Source organism: Diabrotica undecimpunctata, chromosome 3 (genome assembly GCF_040954645.1).
Source record: "Diabrotica undecimpunctata isolate CICGRU chromosome 3, icDiaUnde3, whole genome shotgun sequence".
NCBI classification, from domain to species: domain Eukaryota; kingdom Metazoa; phylum Arthropoda; class Insecta; order Coleoptera; family Chrysomelidae; genus Diabrotica; species Diabrotica undecimpunctata.
In genome coordinates this window covers 116,642,821-116,663,600 of record NC_092805.1, presented here as the reverse complement: position 1 = coordinate 116,663,600, position 20,780 = coordinate 116,642,821, and positions in this window count along the sequence as shown.

Here is a 20,780-nt window from a genome sequence, read left to right as displayed (position 1 = left end):
TAATAGGTAGTCGAAAAATAAAGAGCAAGAGGTAGATAATCAGACAAGTAAGATCAGCGCTACATGATGTACGCAATGCCACATTTGAACACTACATTAGTACATTGTCTAAAGAAGATCATTCACTATGGATAGCAACAAAAACACTTAAAGAGACCTGATCAATACAACCCACCAATTAAGAAAGATGACGTTGGTTGAGGGAGATCAGACCAGGAAAAAATGTCAACATTTTCAGAATACCAGATAATAATAATCAAGCAATAGAACACTGAAAACTTTTTTTTTTAACTGTACGCCCGTGAATGACTTATTATTTTTTAAATAACACTTAATATTGCACTTTTTTATTGTATTTTTTTCATCTTTCAAGATAATTCTTATAGGAATATATTTATTTATAACATACGGTCTTATGGGAACAAGAGTTGCAGTAAAAGATTTTTCTAAATATAGAATGTAAACCATATTTCCAATATATTTGTGAAAAAGAACCAGTTTATAATATTCCGGACGACGTAATAAAACCTTATTTTAGACGATTGGTCGATGAATTGAAATCATTGTTCAAGAAACGAATTATTCATGTGCAGATGTTTTACTATAAAAACATGTAAAACCAAAATCTCGATTAAAAAAATTGCAACCAGTTACTCACGATGAAACTTAACCCCATTATTGATTTTACAAGTAATAAAATGGGTCGACAAAAGACCAGTTTTAATCCTTACAACATTTAAACATAATAGTTGTATCTTGGTTTAATCAGATGAAAAGAAAAATTATACACAAGTACTAAAACCACAAACTATTCTCGATTATAACTTGGTGAAAAAGAGTGTTGATTTTAGTGATTAAGTGGCTTCTTACCAAAGCCCAATACGCAAAATTCTGAAGTGGTACCGGAAAGTGGCAGTGGAATTAATATTTAATACCGCATTTAATACCGCAGTAGTAAATGCTTAGTTGCTAAATAATAGAAAACGTAAAAAAGCGACAACCTATCCTTGAGTTCAGACTGGAGTTCGCGAAGGCATTTGCAAATAAAGAAATGTTGTAACCCCCACGACCAGTTACACCCAAAAATACCATCTCAGGCAAAGCGATGTAGATAATACAAAGAGAAGAAAGTGTACAAGATGTAACAAAATTTTAAGAAGAAGCATGACTAGTAGAAAGGACGATAGAAAAGTTAAAAAAGTTAAAACTTACTCTGAAGAATGTGATGGTAAAACTGGAATATGTCTAGTGTGCTTCAATGGAGCACATTAAAAAACAATTTTACTAATACAGGAACTATTATTGAGTAAAAACGTAATATACCTCAAGTGGCCTTATAGTATTGGAAGTCGTAAGTTGATAGTTTTTAGTAGAACATTTTAATTGTTAATTACCTCCGTAAAAGTGAGTTATAGTATTTATAAAAAGATGGATGTAAATAATATGCCTTCGACATCTAAAAAAGCTAAATGTGAATATAAACGTAGATTGACCACTGCTGAATTACAATCATTGTTAGAAGCATCTGGCGAGGACGATGTAGATTAAATGAATGGTGGAAGTGACTCTGATTGACTCTGACGAAATATTTGCACAAAGTCGTTCAGAAAAATCGAGGATTGCGTTTTGGAAAGAAACAACACAAACAGAATTTAAGACTTTTCTCGGACTTATGTTCCATATGGGGACAATTAAGATGAACCGTCTGAATGACTACTAGAAAAGTATGGGTAACTTCTATAATAGTGTTGACTTGACTAGATAATTGCTCATAGCCCATATTAAGAAATAAGCGAATAGACAATCCTCACTTGTCAAAGAAACTGAAAAAACGTGAGGTGGTCTAAAAACTAAAAAGTCCCCTATTCAAACTGGTTTTTAATAAAAAATTTAATAATATGTTAAAGTTTTTTTAATATATCCTAAAACTAAAAGCGAAAAGGATCAATTGCAAGTTACAAAATACTTGTAGAGTCATACTGTTTGGACAAGTACAGTTGTTTAAATAATCGCTTTCTGTCATAAACAAATTGAATAAATTGTAAAATATTTTTTGATCTGCTTGATATTTAGCACACTTTAATAACTCATCAATTGGCATAATTACCTGTCGTTAGGCCAAAAACAAAGTTATTAACATTTATAAATTACTACAAACATAATATCATAGAGTTTACGGTTTTTTGGAATTATATCAATTACTTATGTATTTAAATTTGGTATTTCTCTACATAAAAAACTTTTTATGGTCTACAACTATTATTTGAATTATTTTTCTTTAGAATGTATACATAACGTTTTATAAGCAAAAAATTATTTTTTTTGCCTTTTAAGATTGTTTAAAAAAACAAAGCAAAATCAACTGTACGTCTTTACGAATTTTTCGTCAGCTACCCCTCATACTATTTAGAATTTAAATTTCTGTATAAGATTTTTTTAAACTATTTAGCGAGGTTTCGTGAACTACTTTCTTATGGCATCGTCAAAGTCAAATATTATTTTTTTATGTGATTAAGCCACAATTATTGGTCGTTATTGAGATGAAAATTACATTTTTAATTAACTAATATTTAACGATACGATTTCCAATATTTAACCTTGTTTATTGTACAAATTATGTAAAAATCTGTATATCTGTTTTGATTTCCACTATTATTTTACAATAGCTTTGTTTATTGTACTAATTATGTAAACATGTGTATACACATTTTGTACAGAAAAACGTTTTTTGAGAACGATTTCCGGAATGGAAATCAAAATTTCAAACATTATCACAATCACAACCAATAATAAAGGCCTTAATCCCATAAAACCATAATATTTATCTCAAACTATTCATCGATAGCTTCGACCAAACAGGTTGTAAATTAAAATTTATGTAAAATATTCCCCTACACGATTCTCTGGGCAAAAATATCTAGGTTAAATAAATATAACATCTAAACGAAGAAAAAAACCTGTTGAGACTGCAACTTGTGAGCAGGTAGTTTCAATGTCGTTATTCGAACTTGAACCAAACTGATCGATATTTAGGTATCTAAAATATTATTTTAAGGATTAATACCGGCAACATCTACTGGCTCTAAAATGATGCCAAATACAGTGATTTTACCGCTCGATGTTAAAACGTAGGTTTGATGTAAAAATTAAATATATAAAAAAAATCGGAATATTAAAAAACCGACAACAGTGCCAAGCCTACAAAGGTGCCCTAAACGAATATACACAATTTATAAATAGAAAATGATAGCAATTCTTGGTGATGCTAAATTACTGCATTGTGAAAAGATTTCAAAAGGATAGCGGGATGTATATATATATATATATATATATATATACATATATATATATATATATATATATATATATATATATATATATATATATATATATATATATATATATATATATACCTATATTGTACAATGCGACAAGCGAGAGCTGTCGGGTGAGCTGCGCGAAAATAGAAAAGGACTTATTCTAAGAGAGATAGGAGAGGTACTTAATCGCGGGTGTCACAAATGCGTAGTTGCCGTATCAAAAATTTAGTTGGGATCCGAAGATTACGTTAGTAGATATGTTCCGTGGTTGTGTGGATGCGTGTGTGATAAACTTATTTATCACGAAAACAAAATAAAAATAATAATAATATTGAATAAAACGTAGAAAAAACTGTTAATAATATTTATTTTCGTAAAACGTAATTAATTCTCAAAGGGAAGGTATTTTTGTATGTATCGCGGACAGATACAAATTATGTCTTAATGATTACTAAACTAAACACAACACAGAACACGCGTTCTTTGTTTGTTTTTATAAGCCAGACGATAAACTCAAGTATTATCGGCCTTTTATCTTGTAATATCATTGCTTACAATATCATATTTTGTTTCCCATTTATGAAAAATGCAACGTATCGAAATATTAAAGTGTACAGCATATCTATAGTAAATAAACATATTGGAGAAACACATTTCAATTTTTATGTCATTTCAATTTCACATGTGTTTCACATTATTTACTGGTAATCTAATGCACTGTAATTTTTTATTTATTTATTGATTGCAACTTAACTTAAATTAAATTATTTAAAGCTCAAATTATTCTGAAAATGAGTATTATAATTACCAGTTAAATGAGCTACACGTTCTTGTATCTTTTTTAAATCAACTAAGACTTTATCTGCATTAGCTTCTTCGGTTGTAAACTTAAAAACATTGAAAATTATTTCTTGTGCTTGAGATACCAAAGGTTTGCCTTTTAATACACTTGCCATTTTAATAAATATAAATAATATTTTATAATATAGCCACTCCAATTAAAAATGTAAATACTTGACAACACTGTCAGAAATCTAGCACTAATCCCACGATGTAAACTCCTAGCCGACAGCAACAGAAATGAGCAATCCCTTCCAATTTTCCATTTTGTTCTACGCGCAACCCGCCAGCTCTCACTTGTCGGATAATACGTCATTGTCAAATCTGTCTGTACGAAAAACATGGCGGGTGATGAAAAGTCCTATATCAAATTCTGACTGGTTTTTTGTGTTCCATGTTATATATATATATATATATATTATATATATATATATATATATATATATATATATATATATATATATATATATATATATATATATATATATACAGGTATGGAAATAATTTTTCGGAACATACGAATATCAATACAATAAGTAAATTTCTTGATTTGCAATTAACCAGTGTAAATTTCAAGATAACGTCGCGATGTGCCGTGTCTAATTCAATTGTTCGACTGGATATGCTGTACCCACTGAGTTCTCTGATTTGTAATTAACCAGTGTAAATTAAAATATTATAACGTCGCGATGTTTTAAAATTAATTCATTTGTTCCATTGTAATCCTTATTACAAGTCGATTATAGTCGAACAAATAAATTCATTTTAAAACATCCCGACTTGATATTTGAAATTTACACTGGTTAATTGCAAATCAGAGAACTCAGTGGGTACAGCATATCCAGTCGAACAATTGAATTAGACACGGCACATCGCGACGTTATCTTGAAATTTACACTGGTTAATTGCAAATCAAGAAATCTACTTATTGTATTGATATTCGTATGTTCCGAAAAATTATTTCCATACCTGTATATATATATATATATATATATATATATATATATATATATATATATATATATATGTTTGTGTAAAAAAATTTATATCATAGTTGTGGTTGTGTACCGTAAATTGAGCAAAAAATTGATTTATTTTGTGTAGCATATGTGTTGTGTGTTAAATTGTAGACGATGTGTTTGACCTCCTATTACTCGACTATTTTTGGTATTTTCTTATTGTTGAATTATTCTTTTAGTATCGGCAACCAAAGCCGGCTACATTCTGTTGGTGGGTTTGCTAAAACATTTTTCTTCGTTGAGTAGGATGAGTGCTGCTTCTTTTATTTTTCTCTATTTTACGTCTGTTTCTTTTATGATTATTAGTCTGGTTGTCCTAGGCATGACATAACCAATAACAAAATCTTTATTATTCACACTTTTACATAATTTGTACAAAAAAACCTTTTTTGAGAACGATTTCCGGAGTGGAAGTCGAAACGTCAAATATTACTTTAATTAAAAATGTGATTTTCATCACAATCACAACCAATAATTGTGGCTTAATATCATAAAAATATAATATTTAACTTAACCATGCCACAAGAAAGTAGTTTTAAAACTGTAAATGTTTATTTTTGTTTTTTTTATCAACTAACAGATTATAGGTTGATTATTAAACAAAGCAATTATAAAGAATATTCTCTCTGTTAGGACTATGATGTTTGGAACATTAAAAAAAAGATGTGTGATTTAAATATACCACTGAGGTGTTACCATAGACATAATAAGAATAGACTAGACAAGAAATAGCGACTCTGAATATCTGACTATTGAGCAAAATTCAGAATAGTGAAACGCGAATCACTCGATCGGTAGTCTATCTATCTCTCCTTAGCAACCCTTGCACATTACGCATATTATGCCGATGTACTCTGTTCATAGATATAGTAAGAGAGGTAGCGTTGTGTAGTTGAATAGTGTTCGATAGTCAGCAAAATAGACTGCATACCTTGGACACATACTGAGGAATGATAAATAGAGTCTTCTGCAAGGTAGAGTCGATGGCAAAAAGGGAATAGGTAGAAAGAGGAAGTCATGGCTGCGAAATGTTCGAGACTGGACAAACCTGGCTGTAGACCAATTTTTCCACGTTGCAAAAGACAGAGAAACTTTTAGAAATGTGGTCGCCAACCTCCGTTAATGGAGACGGCATAGGAAGAAGAAGTCAGCAAAATGGGCGTCAGTCGCCGCACCTGCGGTGGAGTTGACGTCATCTGAAAGACGTATAAAAAATGTTGTCTTAATACTCCAGTCGGGATGGCATTTGACCTTGCATGGCGGGCTACCCCAAATTTTATTATTCTTACCTTTAGGGCATCAATAGTAGTGTAAATTTAAAATCGCGACTGAATTCTGCCATTGCGTTAGCCGCCATCTTGAATTCAAAGGGGAATTGTTTTTGCTCAATATCTTCGCCATTTTCAACTGTTTGATAAAAATGTTAGGCACTGAAATAGCTGCAAATGCGATTTACTACAATTTCTTTTCTACACATTTTTTCGTACGGTTAATATTTTCCGAGTTAATGTAGAAAACAGTGGAGGGGGAGGTGCACATAAGTATTGAATTAGCTCCTGTATTATTAACTTTATGACATAATTGTACATAAACAAAAATGGAGAGAAATAATATTTTATACAATTTGGATTTTTTTCACGTTTTTGCTAAAATCAATATTTAAGGTCTGAGGTTTGTTCCTGTTCGTGGCTTGCTACTCATGACATCAGTGGCTGTGGTTCGTTAACCGTTTATGCCTCGTTAGATTTTCATAGGTGTAGGGACTTAAAAGTTAATTGTAGCACAAAAATCAAAGAAATCAAAATTGCATGCAAAATAATATCTCCATTCTTGTTTGTGTACAATAATTATGTCGTAAAGTTAATAATAAACGAGATAATTCAATAATTATACTTAGTCATTATCTTGTACATTAACTTGGAAAATATCGACCGCGCGAAAAAATTTGCAAATTAGAAATTGTAGAAAATTGCAATTGCAACAATTTAAGTCGTTTCTATTTTTTCGAAAAGTTGAAAGTTGCCCAGATATTGAATAAAAACAAGTCGTATAAAACCAATCTCCGCAGGCTCTTGCGGTGACGCCTTTACCGCATACTTCTTCTTGTATTTTCTTCTCCTATCGGATGTTGGGTATCATCACAGCTATCCGTACCTTATTGGCGGCTGCTATAATCATGCACTTGGTTTTCTTAACGTTTATTTTTGTAGTCCATATTTTATACTGACTTGATGTAATCTATTTACTAAGCGTTGCAGTGCTTCTAGACTGTCTGTAAAAACAGAGCGGTGTCGTCTGCGAATCTTATGTTGTTCAAGATTTTTCCGTTTATTGATATACCCTGTTGTTCCTTTGATATTGCTCCCTTAAAAATAGCTTTGCTGTAAAGATTGAATAACAATGGGGACAGCACGCAACCCTGTCTTATGCAACACCTCTTATGATTTCTATAGTTTCTGTATCGACACTTTCAATTCTAACCTTTGCTTTTTGATTCCAGTACAGATTGACAATAACCCGTATATCTCGACTATCCACATTCTTTTCTTTTAACAGTTTTACGAGTGTCTGATGTCGTACTCTATCAAAAGCCTTTTAATAATCTATAAAGCAGACATAGAAATCCTGGTTCATATCTAGTCGTCGTTATGCGAGAACGTTAAAAGCGAACACAGCTTCTCTTGTTCCTAGTCCTCCTCTGAATCCAAACCGGGTGTCATCTATATCTTCTTCTATTTTTTCGTATAGTCTTCAATGTATTATTTTGAGAAATATCTTAAGTGTGTGGCTTATTAAGGAAATTGTTCTGTACTGGGAACATTTTGTCGCATGTACTGACTTTGGTAGTGTTACAAACGTGGACAGCAACCAATCTTCGGGTATTACTCCTGTTGTATATATTTTGTTGAACAGCTCTAAAAGCATATGCAGTGTTTTTTCGTCAATGGATTTAATTAGCTCAGTGGATATCTAATCTGGGGCTACTGATTTTGCCGTCTTTACATTTCTAATTGCCAGTTCTAATTCGCACATTATTATTTTCGGTCCTGTTTGTTCCTGTGAGTCTTCTTGTATCATTCTATCATCGCCGAATAGTTTCATTATGTATTCTTGCCAAAATCTTAGTTTATCTTTGATGTCTGCAATGCGTTTACCATTATCATCTTTGAGTATCCCATAATGTGCTCGCTTTTTGGTATAAGGTTTTTTCAAGCCTCGAAAATGCATATTAGGTATCGCATTTTTCGGATTTTAAATCGCCTATATCTCCAAAACTATTAACTTTTGAGAAAAATGACATAGATCTTATTTAGAGTCACCCAAAAACCTAAAAAATATTTTTTGGAGCACAAAAGGTGATATTTTGAATTTGTTTAAAAAATTAATAAAAATTATATGATTTTTCTTGAAATATGCGTTTGATAACTGATCCCTTTTCTTAATTTCCGCGCCAATGGTCGGCATTGGCATCAAAGAATCTCAAAAGCCGACGCTTGGCAAACTGACATTGGAAAAAGTATATTTGTTCGTTCTTTTATTTTTTTATGCATATTAAAGCTGTCGTATTTTGTGTTACTCTTCTATTTTTATGCATTGATCTGTTAACTACTTTTCCTTGCGATAAAAAATCCTTTTTTATCGCTACGTTAATTCTACTTTGTAGTTCTTGATATTTTGGCTCATTTCTCCCTTTGCCTTTTCTCCTCTCTTCCATTAATGCTAGAATTTCTGAAGTCATCCGTTTCTGTTTTTATTTGTCATTTCAAGTTTTTAAATGACTGAATGAATGAATGAAAAGGTTTTAAATTCTCTTCTGCAGCCTTTAGTAATGCCTTCTGAATATTGCTCCACCTTTCATTGTCATCTTCTGATGTTAAGATTTCTTCTCCTACTTATGTTAGATTTAAGTTCACTTGTTGGATCACTTTTTGATGCATTTCTCTTTTTAATGATTTTGTATTATTGTGTTATTTTGTTATGGTCTGAGTTGACATCTGCTTCGGAGTATGCTTATACTGCTTTAAAGTTTTTGTATCTCTTTTTGACTAATATATAGTCTAGGTATTTGATTTCTGACTATGCAGTGTTTGTTGTCTGCAAGAGATCTCTAAGTGTATAATCTTCTGTCGGGTAGTTGGAACATTGTGTTCATTATTGCAAAATGTTCAATCAATATTATATAAAATATAATTCTCTCCTTTTTTGTTTATGTACAATTTTGACGTAAAGTTAACAATATGAGATATTTAAATAATTATGCGCACCCCCTTCTGATATTTTCCAGAACTCAGAAAATATCGACCGCACGAAAAAATTTGGAACAATTTCAGTACCTACCATTTTTGTCGAAAAGTTGAAAACGGCAGAGTTATTGAGCAAAAAGGGTATTTCTGTAAATTCAAGATGGCGGCTAATGCAACGGCGGAATTAAGTCTATTACTACTACTACTTCAGTCACACTACTGTTGACCCCCTTAAAGGATTGAAAAATAAAATTTGGGGAAGCTCACCATGCAAGGTCAAAATGCTTTACCGACTGGACTATTAAGACAGAATATTTTATATGACTTTTAAATGCTGTCGCCTCTAACTCCACCGCAGGTTTGGCAACTGATGTTCATTTTGTTGAGTTTCGAACACTATTCAACTGCCAAAAATAAAATTTATTCGGTATAAAATTCCTACGAAAATGCTACCACCCGTACTATATGTTTACCGACCATTTCACGTTTTCTACCGCTAGAGTCAAAGCTCATCGCAAATATATTATATACATAGACGATTCTTATGTCTATGATATTAGCAAAGAAGATAGACATTTAGATAGAAGCGTCTATATTCTTTGATATTAGTTTATTAAAACAGGCGCGTATGACAGACAGACAGACAGACAAAGATAGCTAGACCACTCGAAGTGATTATTGGCGTTTCACCTCTATTCACAGACGACCGATACCTTACCTAGTCTATTCATATTATGTCTATGGGTATTATACAGACAAAAGGGATTCTGTAATATTTCGGTTTTAAAAAGATGACAAGGGAAATATCGATAGTTAAATTTCTTCTTCTTTTTATGTAGAAATGACTCTGTCTGTTTTTCAATGTGCCTTCAGTAAGTTGTCGTTAAACCGTTTTCGTAATCTTCCCACTGATCCTCTTCCTATTGAAGAACTAACTCTCGTCGTCTTTAGTACTTTGTTTATTGTTATTCTGCTTATATGATCTTTTCATTCTACTCTTGTTATTCTTACTCAGTCCTTGATTTTCTCCACCATACATCTCCGTTCTATATCTCTATTTCCAACTCGGCTCAATAGAGTCTTACTATCAAGTTTTCTAAGAGTTTTCATCCCTGCTGTTTCTAGCATTTTTTTTTGTCTCGGATACCTATATTGGGTAGAGTTTCTGCAGGATATGTCATTGATGGCCTAATGACTGTTTTGTAAATGTTGTCTGCCATTACAGTCCCTATATTTTTATTCCTCCATATTGTTTCATTCGGGCATCCTGCCGCTCTGTTTGCTCTATTCACTTGATCTTCCACTTTTGTTTGAAGCTTTCCATAGCTAGACAGTCTAGATATTTAAAGTCCATAAAGTTTTTTTTTCTCCCATTTGGTATCTTTTTTTCGTTTTTACTTTTCTTATTATTTTACCCTTGATCAGATTGAACAATAGAGGACTTTAAGAATCACCCTGTCTTACCCTATTGCCAGCTTCGATTTTTAGTCACCTTTTATTGTGTTGTTCTGGTAGATATTTTCCCTTGGTACTTCAACTGCGTGAAATAATTGGATGGTGTCCTTTAATTTGACCCTGTCGAATGCCTTCTTAAAGTAAACGAAACATAAATATACTGGTTTGTTGTATTCTAATGATTTCTCTAGTAGTACTTTCCTCATTATAAATTTATCGTTATGTATCGGTACATGATTTTCCTGACCTAAAACCCTGTTGTTCTTCTACTAGTATTACAATTTCATCTAGGTTTTTTTGTTATCACTTTGGTTGTTAATTTTAGTGTTCTGCTTAATACGGGTCCAATTTTCCCCCTTTTTGAAGAGAGGTCTTAGGATGCTTGATCTTCATAGTTCAATTTAATGCTTGTAATATTTGAAGAGCATGCTGTAGACAGAAAGAAAGTCAGATGAAGAACGTTCACAAACAGAATTGGGTATAGAAAATAGTATTGCAAGTATAAGTATGTTATCTCTGTATAGCAGGTTATTGATTTTTCTGCTTCATATATTGACTCCTTCATGTATTCTCTCCTCATTATATATTAAGAATATATTTTTTAAACAATTAATTACTTCATTCGATCCTCTCTAGTTCCTTTTTTGTTTTGAATTCAATTGAATATATTCCGTGTACTTTAACTTTTGCTGAGTTTTGATTATACTTGTCTTATTATGTCTTATTATGTTAACTAAGTTGTTAGCCACTCCCATATTTTTCATTGTTCTCCAGACGATATCCCATTTTACTGAATTCTTTGAAGCTTCTGTGTAATCTACGAAACAGTGCAGCATTAGTATGTTGTGTTCCCTAGCTCTTTATATTATCTGTCTGGTGTTTAATATCTACTCACGCGTTCCTTTCCCTGATACCAATCGGCATTGTACTTCGCTATCTCTGGAAGTAAAAAGTTTTTTAGCCGTTCATTGATTATATGTAGCAGGATTTTGCTTGCATAAGGAATAATGGCAATGGTTCTATATGTGCTGCCTAGGGTTAGTTTCGGAAATCAAGTGCATCAAATTTTACAAAGTAGCTCAAAATAAAAAGCCATAAAAAATTGGGGATTCTACAATATTTACTGCCTTCCCTCCCTCAACCATTTCCATCTTCAATCAAGTGCATCAAATTTTACAAAGTAGCTCAAAATAAAAAGCCATACAAAATTATGGATTCTACAGTATTTACTGCCTTTCCTCCCTCAACCATTTCCATCTTTCTCTGTTGTCCTATTCTCCATCCTTTAGGCCTCTTTTACTCATGGCGTCGTCTACTTCGTTCCTCCAGAATCTTCGGGGTCGTCCTCTTTTTCTCCTTCCTATGCGGCTCTATTTGGTTATTATATTGCTATCTGCTCTCGCTGGTTCTTTTTACATGTCTATACCACTTTCTTCTTTTTTGTTCTATATATGTTAGTATGTCTGTTTCTATTGATGTTCTTTGCTTTATTTCGTCATAACTTCTCCTATCCATTCGTGTTACTCTGCAGCATCTTCGCAGGCATTCCATCTCTGTTGCTACTACCTTACTGCTATTTTTCTTGTTTATTATCCAATTTTCAGCCCCATATATCATAATACTTCGCAATAATGTTTTATAAATCTGTGTTTTTGTCTTCATATTTAGGTGTCTATCCTACCACACTTGAGTTAGGTTTTCGGATTTCTGTTCTTGTTTGTCCTAATCTTTGCTTAATTTCTTCCTCTGTTGTTGCCTTTTTCGTGATTATAAACCCCACTTATTTGAATTTATCCTTTCATTTGATTATTACGTTGTCGTCAATCTGTAGATCTTCTATGTCTTCTTCACTTGTAGATAGGTACTCTGTTTTCGCGAGGTTAATATCTAGGCCAACCTTGGAATATTCTTCTTGTAGTTTCTTCATCATAGAACTGAGGTCTTCTTGGTCTTGTGCAATCACTACTTAATCGTCTGCAAAGCTTAACGTATGTAGGTATTCGTTTCCTACCGGTACTGCGATGCCTTCGCATTTTCTTTTCCATTAAGTCAAGGCTTTCTTTAAGTATATTTTGAAAACGGTTGGAGATGTGGAACAACCATTTTAATGGACACTTTATTTTTTTTATACAGAGCTTTTGTAGCTTCTATGGGTTCCATCTGTATTTCTAATTTTTACATTGCCTCCCATAGTTCTGACCTTGGCACAGAGTCATACGCCTTTCTCAGGTCCACAAATGCCAAATGTATATCTCTATTTTTTGCTTTTTTCTTTTCCAACAGTTGTTCCAGTGTGTATATGTGGTCTATGCATGATCTTCCTGCCTGTGAAGTCTGCCAGATCCTGCCCGATTTTGACTTTTATCGCTTACTCTATCTTTTCTCTCAGTATCTTCCGATATAATCTTATTTCTCTATAGTTTTCGTATCGTTTTCTATCTCGTTTCTTAAATTTAGATATCATATATGCCCCCGTCCATTCTATGGCTTTCTGAAATATCCATTTTATCATCCGATGTAATTTTTTTGAGCCGTACTTTGTAAGGTCGGGTGAGATGCCTCCAGGTCCCGGTGCTTTCTTATTTTTGATTGCTTTTATGGCCGTTCTCATTTCCCTATCAGTTAGTTCTATTTCTTGTTGTAAGGATCTGGTTCGTCTTCGGCTGTTTTCTTTTCCAATGAATTGTGGTCTTTGTTCTGTTAACAGTTCCTTGTAATAGTCCTTCCATTCTTTGTCCTGTATATTTCCCAATTTAATTTTTTCTTTTGAGGTTTGTTTTAATCCTCTCAGTACTTTCCATGACTCCGAAGTTCTTGTACCTTCTATGTATGTTTCAATATTTAAGCAGGTTCTTTCCCATTCTTCATTCTTCATTTGTGTTTTCACTTATCTATCTGTTTCTCTATATTCATTGTTTAAACTTCATCGTTGTTTTTAGTAAGCCATTTTCTGTGTAGTTGCTTTTTTTCTTCAATTATTCTTTTTGTTGGTTCATTTATTTCATAGTAGTACTGGTAGTTTGTTATGTTCTTTCTCTACAAGGGCTTCAAATGCTGCTTGTTTTATACTCGCCTTTATATGCTCGTATATTTCTTCGATGTTGCCGTATCTGAATTATATTAATTTTTGGTCTAGACGTTGTTTGTATAGTTCTTTTATTGATTGTTCTTAGACAAGTTCTATATTGTATTGTTTTTCTCTTATAGTGTTCAACGGTTCTTCTGTAGACGGGGTCTTGTTATGTTTCCAATTAATGCCTAATTTTGCTGTTTATGGAGTTTATGGTCAGTTTCACATTCTGCTCCACTTCTGACTCTCACATCTTTTATCTTTATTGTGGTATCTTGTTTGACTATTACTTAGTCTATAACCGATTTCAGCTTTCGTTTTCCTTGTGTCCATGTATATTTATAAATATTTTTATGTCTGAAGAATCCGTTGATGATTTTTAGGTTGTTTAGTTCGCATAATTCACTCAGACGTTCTCCGTTATCGTTTTGTTCATCCTCTCCAAATCTCCCCACTACTTTATCGTTTTCTTTCCTTCCGGTTCTGCCGTTAAGGTCTCCTGTTATAATTATCTTCACGTTCTTCTTGATTAGCTCTATTTGGTGTTAAAGTTGTTCCGTGAAATTTTCTTTCTACTCTCGGGAAATCGTCTGTTGGTGCATATACTCCGAGTATCACTGTCTCTTTACCGTTAATGTCTATATGCATTTTAATTATCCTCTCGTTGATTAGCTCCCATATTCTAACCCTGTTTTTCCACTTATTTTTGATTAGTATTCCCACTTCTGCCTTTGCTCTACATTCCTTATTAACTCCGCTCCAGCAGTGGATATGGTCCAGAGTGATATATTAGTGTATTCAAAACTTACTTCCAAGCACCCGTGTCTTCAAATAATTGAAAGCAAAACTCTCTGATAGTAAGTATATGACCAAACCATTATTTTATGGTTTATACTGAAGGTTTTAATATTATTAATTTTGGTTTAATGCAAATTTATAGATTACTTATAATGAAATATTAGGTAATCTTATAATTATACTTGTAAATAATATATTTATTAAATATTTCAATAAATTATGGTATTTTACTCTGTATTTACAAGTATTGCGACTGTCTATAAATCAGTTTAATTTAAACCGTATATAAAAAGGAAGAGAAAAAATCTAATTGCTTGAATATCTAAAAAACTATGAATAAAATTTTTAAATAAATCTTTAATTTTATATGAAATATCTTATTTCTTTAAATTCTGTCTGCACAAAAGATATACAGATAATTATTTGTTTCAACATGTAAATAATACTCCAATACCAGCCTGAACTTCTAGAGGGTTCTTTTATATTTTTATATTTATTGCATTTACAGTGCAATCTTCGGTCTACAAAAATTATGTACTTTGGAATGGTTCTTTTAGGATATATGTGATGGATTTATTAGAAAGTGTGAACAATTGGGATAAGTTTTATATGGTATCTTATTGTAAGACTATTTATTGTCATATTTAAGCCATAAGAGTCTCACTCCCACTAAGAGGAAAATTCACTCATCCTAGATACCTAGAGTATCAAAAATATTGAGATATGTAAAGGCTTTTTCCTTGTTATAGTCCTAAGTGACCTAGGTTTTAAGTGTCTAAAAATACTTTTCTGGCGCAATTGAATAACACAAGCATTACTGCTCATTATATGGTCTTAACAAAAATGTTAACCAAGACCAACCCGTTTACTATTCTCTTGGAGGTTCTTCGGAAGAATACAAATAGCTGACAGTTAAAAAAAAACTAAATATGAAACTGCAAATAAAAAGAAATAAATAATCTGGTGATTGTGATGGTGATGATTAAAGAAAAAAGAAAAATTAATGAAAGTGTTGATTTCATATAAACTAACTAAAGTTTATAGAGACTTCAGACTTATAATAACGAATTTATAACACCAACTGCCTGAATTCAAATTATTTCTGTATTTATATTAGGTTCCGTTGACCTAGAGTTCCCTTAATTTTACTAGAAGAATGTGGACCGGTTTTTTTACCTTCGATAGTCGCTTCTCGATTCATTGGAACCAGTGTTGAAGCCTTTACCATTAGCTGCGAAATGTTTGGAAATATAGCTGTCGACGCTCGAATCTTCAGGAAGGTCACAGGTCGGTGACCGGCGGCTAACATAACACTATTATGGGCTTTTCGGTTCATTTTTCGGCCTGTGACTATATATCTTTAGTGTAGGTACTTTTGCTTAAATTAGAACACAATTTGATCCAACTAGCTTTGTTTTTTTGTTTCAGCTGACATTTTAGATAATTATCAAGGCTTGGTGAACGTTTATAAACTGCTAATGCTTTTTTTTCTGTCATTGACTATCAGATCTCATTCTGGGTTCCACCATGCTGGGGAGGATCGATTTTTGGGTTTCAAAATTTTGTATTGAGGAATAGATTTAATTGCAGCATCATTAATGCAATCTATTAGTATTGATAGAGTAGCCATTGTTGGAAAAAATGTTTTTAATTAAGAGTGTATACAGCGACCAATTGGCGTTCTCGATATTCCATTTGCTTTTTGGATAAATTGTTTTCTGGGATTTCCCATCTATCCACCTCAGCTTTGGTTTACCTCGGGTTCTCATTCCCACCATGTTTTTGTAATATAATTTTAATTTTACTTAACCCATAACTGGTGAGGTCCATTTTTTGTTACGTGTATGGTGAGTTGGAGTCACACTGAGCCCAATTTTTTTTTGCAAAATTAGACACTGATATTTGTTTATACTTAAAAAAAATACTTCAATAACTTAAAGACGTTTATTTTGTTACAACATAAATTTAACAAATATTTGAAATACTTATCGCGCATAAAAAATTAAACTAAGAAACAGCCTCAAAAACTGAGTTATTTTTTAACTAGACTAAACATTATCCTGTAAACTAATAAAAAAATGAGGAATAAAAAATGTTTTTTTTTTTTTAACAAAAACTTAAACATTCAATCTAACCTACTAACACAAAAAAATAACCAAAAACAGAAAACATCCAAAAAAACTACAATCCATTCTTATAGGCAATCTTTGCAAATGTGTGTTTCGCACATGTGGCATATTGGCAATATTTGCAACTAACGCATACTATCTTCGTTTTTCTATCCAATGATCGTGGACATTTTGTTCACCTTACTTTTTTTTTCTAAAATAGCATTTTTCTGTTCAAGAAAGTCTGTTTTTAAAATGGAAGCGATATTATGTCTCAGTTGCCTTGGAGTTTGAGAATTCATTCGATTTGAGAATTTGAGTCTTCTTTCCATATGATCCTGCACAAGCTGCCGAGCCAGAGATTTGATACCTCCGACTTTTGGGGGTTTCCAGGTAGGGAAACATTATAAACGCATTGACGGAAGAAATAACAAAACATTATATCGTCGGTATACTGCGAAAACCAGGTAAATGTCGGAATACCGAAATCGAGAAAAAACGTTTTTAAAGTTTAGTCTTTTATTGTGAATTAAGCAGTCAGCTTGTTTTTGATATTAGCTATTCTAGTGAAAGATGCATATGTCTGAAATGATATTCTATCATTAATTTGAAAAAGTTGAGACACTTTTCTGACTAATCCTAAATTTAAGTTGAAAATGTTATCACTTATCTGGTTTTACCTGTAAATCTAAATAAATCAGTTACTCGTCAAATAACAAATTTAACACAAATATAATAAATCAAGAATAATATTTTCAGGTTTTGTGATCGAGATATGAGGCTTTTACTAGGTAATAGTAATGTTTTAAGGAATTAGTCGATATTTATGACATTTCACTGGTTTTCCCTGAAAATTTTATTAACAGCTGTTTGTAGTTATAGTTATTATTTATATAAATGATAGGCAGTTTTATAAAAAAACAAATTTATTTCGAATATAATATTATTATTATTATGAGATATCCTCGTCCGATTTGTCACTGAAAGCAGGCTCTGGCAAGATGTCTGTTACATCATTTCCCGTTTTCAAATTACGATACCACCCGTGATATTCCTCCGGTATCACTCCCTTATCATATAGCTGTATCAAATCTCTCTTTTTTGCTATGCTAATTGACAAATGTGCATCATAAAGTCGTTTAAGTTCTTCAAGATTGCTTGTATTAGTTGATAACTTGGCGTGCTTTTTTCTTTTTGACTGCCGTGCAGTATCAGTAAGGAAATAATTGAAACTTGTTGACATGTCATAATTAAAATAGATTCTGTTTGTCTCTCCTTTCACGCATCTCATTATTTTTATCTTCAACCACATTATTTTTTCGCTGTTTTGGTCTTTTGTCCGGTTTTTAATCAAAGTGTGTGACAAATTTTTTAAATCATAAAAGTCGTAGTATTTAACTTCTTTACATTTGTATGGTTCTATACATACTTTTTTATCATCAACCTTGATATTTTTAGTTAATCTTGCATTTTGAAAAACAGACAAGTAATCTGGCATCGCATAGATAAATCTGTGTTTTTTAGCGGTTTCGATATTACTCTGCATAGAGTCAACTTCCATATAGGAATGTCCAGACTCTAAAAATTTGTGTTCAATAATATTTAAATGGTCTATGTTTTGAACATCCCATAATAGTAAGGCTGCAATATGCTGATTACGATTCTGTCTTTTGCACTTATCAGAAAATAAACTTATTTCACTTACATATTCTGGAACACATTTTGATAAGTAGTGGAGTATAATGCTTCTTATTTCAGAACTTCCTTGTCTACCGTTAATTTCTGACCAGTCAAAACAGTAAGCTGCATTTGGTAATGCGGCTTCATATACACACAAATTGTAGACACATAATTTTCGAGAATAATATAGTTTTCCAGTCAATCCACTTGGAATCTGTAGTACGGCCTGTAGATCGAAAGTAATTGAAACAAAATCCCGTTGTTCATTAGATCTTTTCTTATCATTTTGTTTTTTAAGATTACATACTTCTTTTCTTTTCTGATGTTCTCTGTAACTGTTTTCTAAATCCGATTTGTCAGTTGTATTAGCCCTATCATATTTATTACAAACTAAACATTGATTTTTTTTAGCAACAAAAAAGCTTAAATTATAGTCGTTAGAAAATATTCTTTGATATGTAATTTCGGTAACACCTTCCAGTTTCTTCTGCTCACAGTCATTTATAAAAAGTTGGTACATTTTTCTTATACTTAAATTTTTGTCCAAATATCTACGCTTTGAATTTTGGCGAATATGATGTGGGCCCATGGTTGGAAAAGACTCAATATGAGCCTTCACGATATTTCGGGTTTTACTGCTTGTTTTATTTGGCGGTGTATGCTTGCCTCTTTTATCTGTATCTGCATAACAGCCTAGAATATCAGTTTTTCTTACAACATCCTGTATTAACGACGCTGATATACAAAGTGTCTTACAAAAAAATTTCTCACATACCTGTATGTCTTGACCATTTAAAGAAAAGTAACACTTTTTGGAAAATGCACGTGGTTTTTTAAACTTCAACGAACTGCAACGACTCTCTTTGGTGGCTCCATTTTAATACGTGCAATAAGAAATGTTTCAGGCCTACATATTCTAACTTTCAATAATCACTTCGCTGAAATAACTGGCACATTTGTAAAAGCATTCTGAACAATTAACTGGTTTTGGCCATTTTGCTGGTCTATGGTCTTTTTTTTTATTTCATAAGGCAAACCCTTAGCACGCCTCCCTTTTGCGACATTTATTACCCAATCTTTGGGGTTAACTTTTCTCTAACGTTTTAGTGGACGTACGTCTTTCCATACTTTGTCAAGAAGTAGATTTAATATCCAACTAGCTATTTCAGTTGACACTAAATTGTTCGTGGGTGCACCTATTTCAGTATCTTTTTTCTCATCATTTAGGCTATCAAAAACAGCTGTGTGTAAATCATATAGACTTCCTAGAGAGAGCGATCCCTCTTCACTTGGCTGATATGTGGGGTCTACATCTGAAAAGTCACTATCAAAAATGGATTCCATGATTGAAACTATATTGTTCTCAGAATCATCAAGAATTGAACTGCTGTCTTCAGTTATTCTATCTGTGTATGTGTTATAAAGATCATTTATGGGTTTAGCTTAGTAACTATTTCTAAATTTTAACTCAACCCGTTTTCAGGTAGAATCAAGTAAGTGTACTTAAAGGTTTTTACTAGTCGATATGAAAGAGAAATTTTAATAAATCATACACGTAAAATGTATTAATGACACTTATCACCTTTTTACTGAATATGGTTTGCAGTAGTAGAAATATATTGTTGTCCGGCATAATAATATATGTGCGCTTACTTTGTTTTACATGCAACAGAACTTTAATTTTATGGAAGTAAGTAGCGATATATTGTTTTATTTGAAAATGAAAAGTTGATTAGGTGTACTTATTTGTTTATTACACTGCTGAATGGTAAGTCGTATCATTTATTGGGTTTTACCTGTATGTAGAGCGGAAAAAGCTGAGAATTTTGGTATACTTAACTCAATATTTTAAAATTTGTCATTTATCTGGTTTTCGCAGTATACCGACGATATACAAACAAGTAAGAGTCCATCTTTGACTTCTAGGATGTGTAGAATACACTGTACATTTTTCATCTAATGCATCGACGCCTTCTTTTGTTTAATTATAAAACTCGATAATTTCGGGTTTGTTTGTTTCATCGTTTACTACATTACTGTAGTGCATTGAAGATATCAAAAGTACCGCTTTTCGTGGTTTAGGTACATATGAAACTAATGTAACTCTATCGCTAAATCCAAATAGAGATGATTCCGTGAGCCTCGTTTTAGTTGGCAAAAAAGAAATAGATATCTCCCTTTTATTTTTTTTAACAGTATCCACGTAAGTTAGGCCTCGGTTCCTTAACTCAGTTATCACTTCTAAG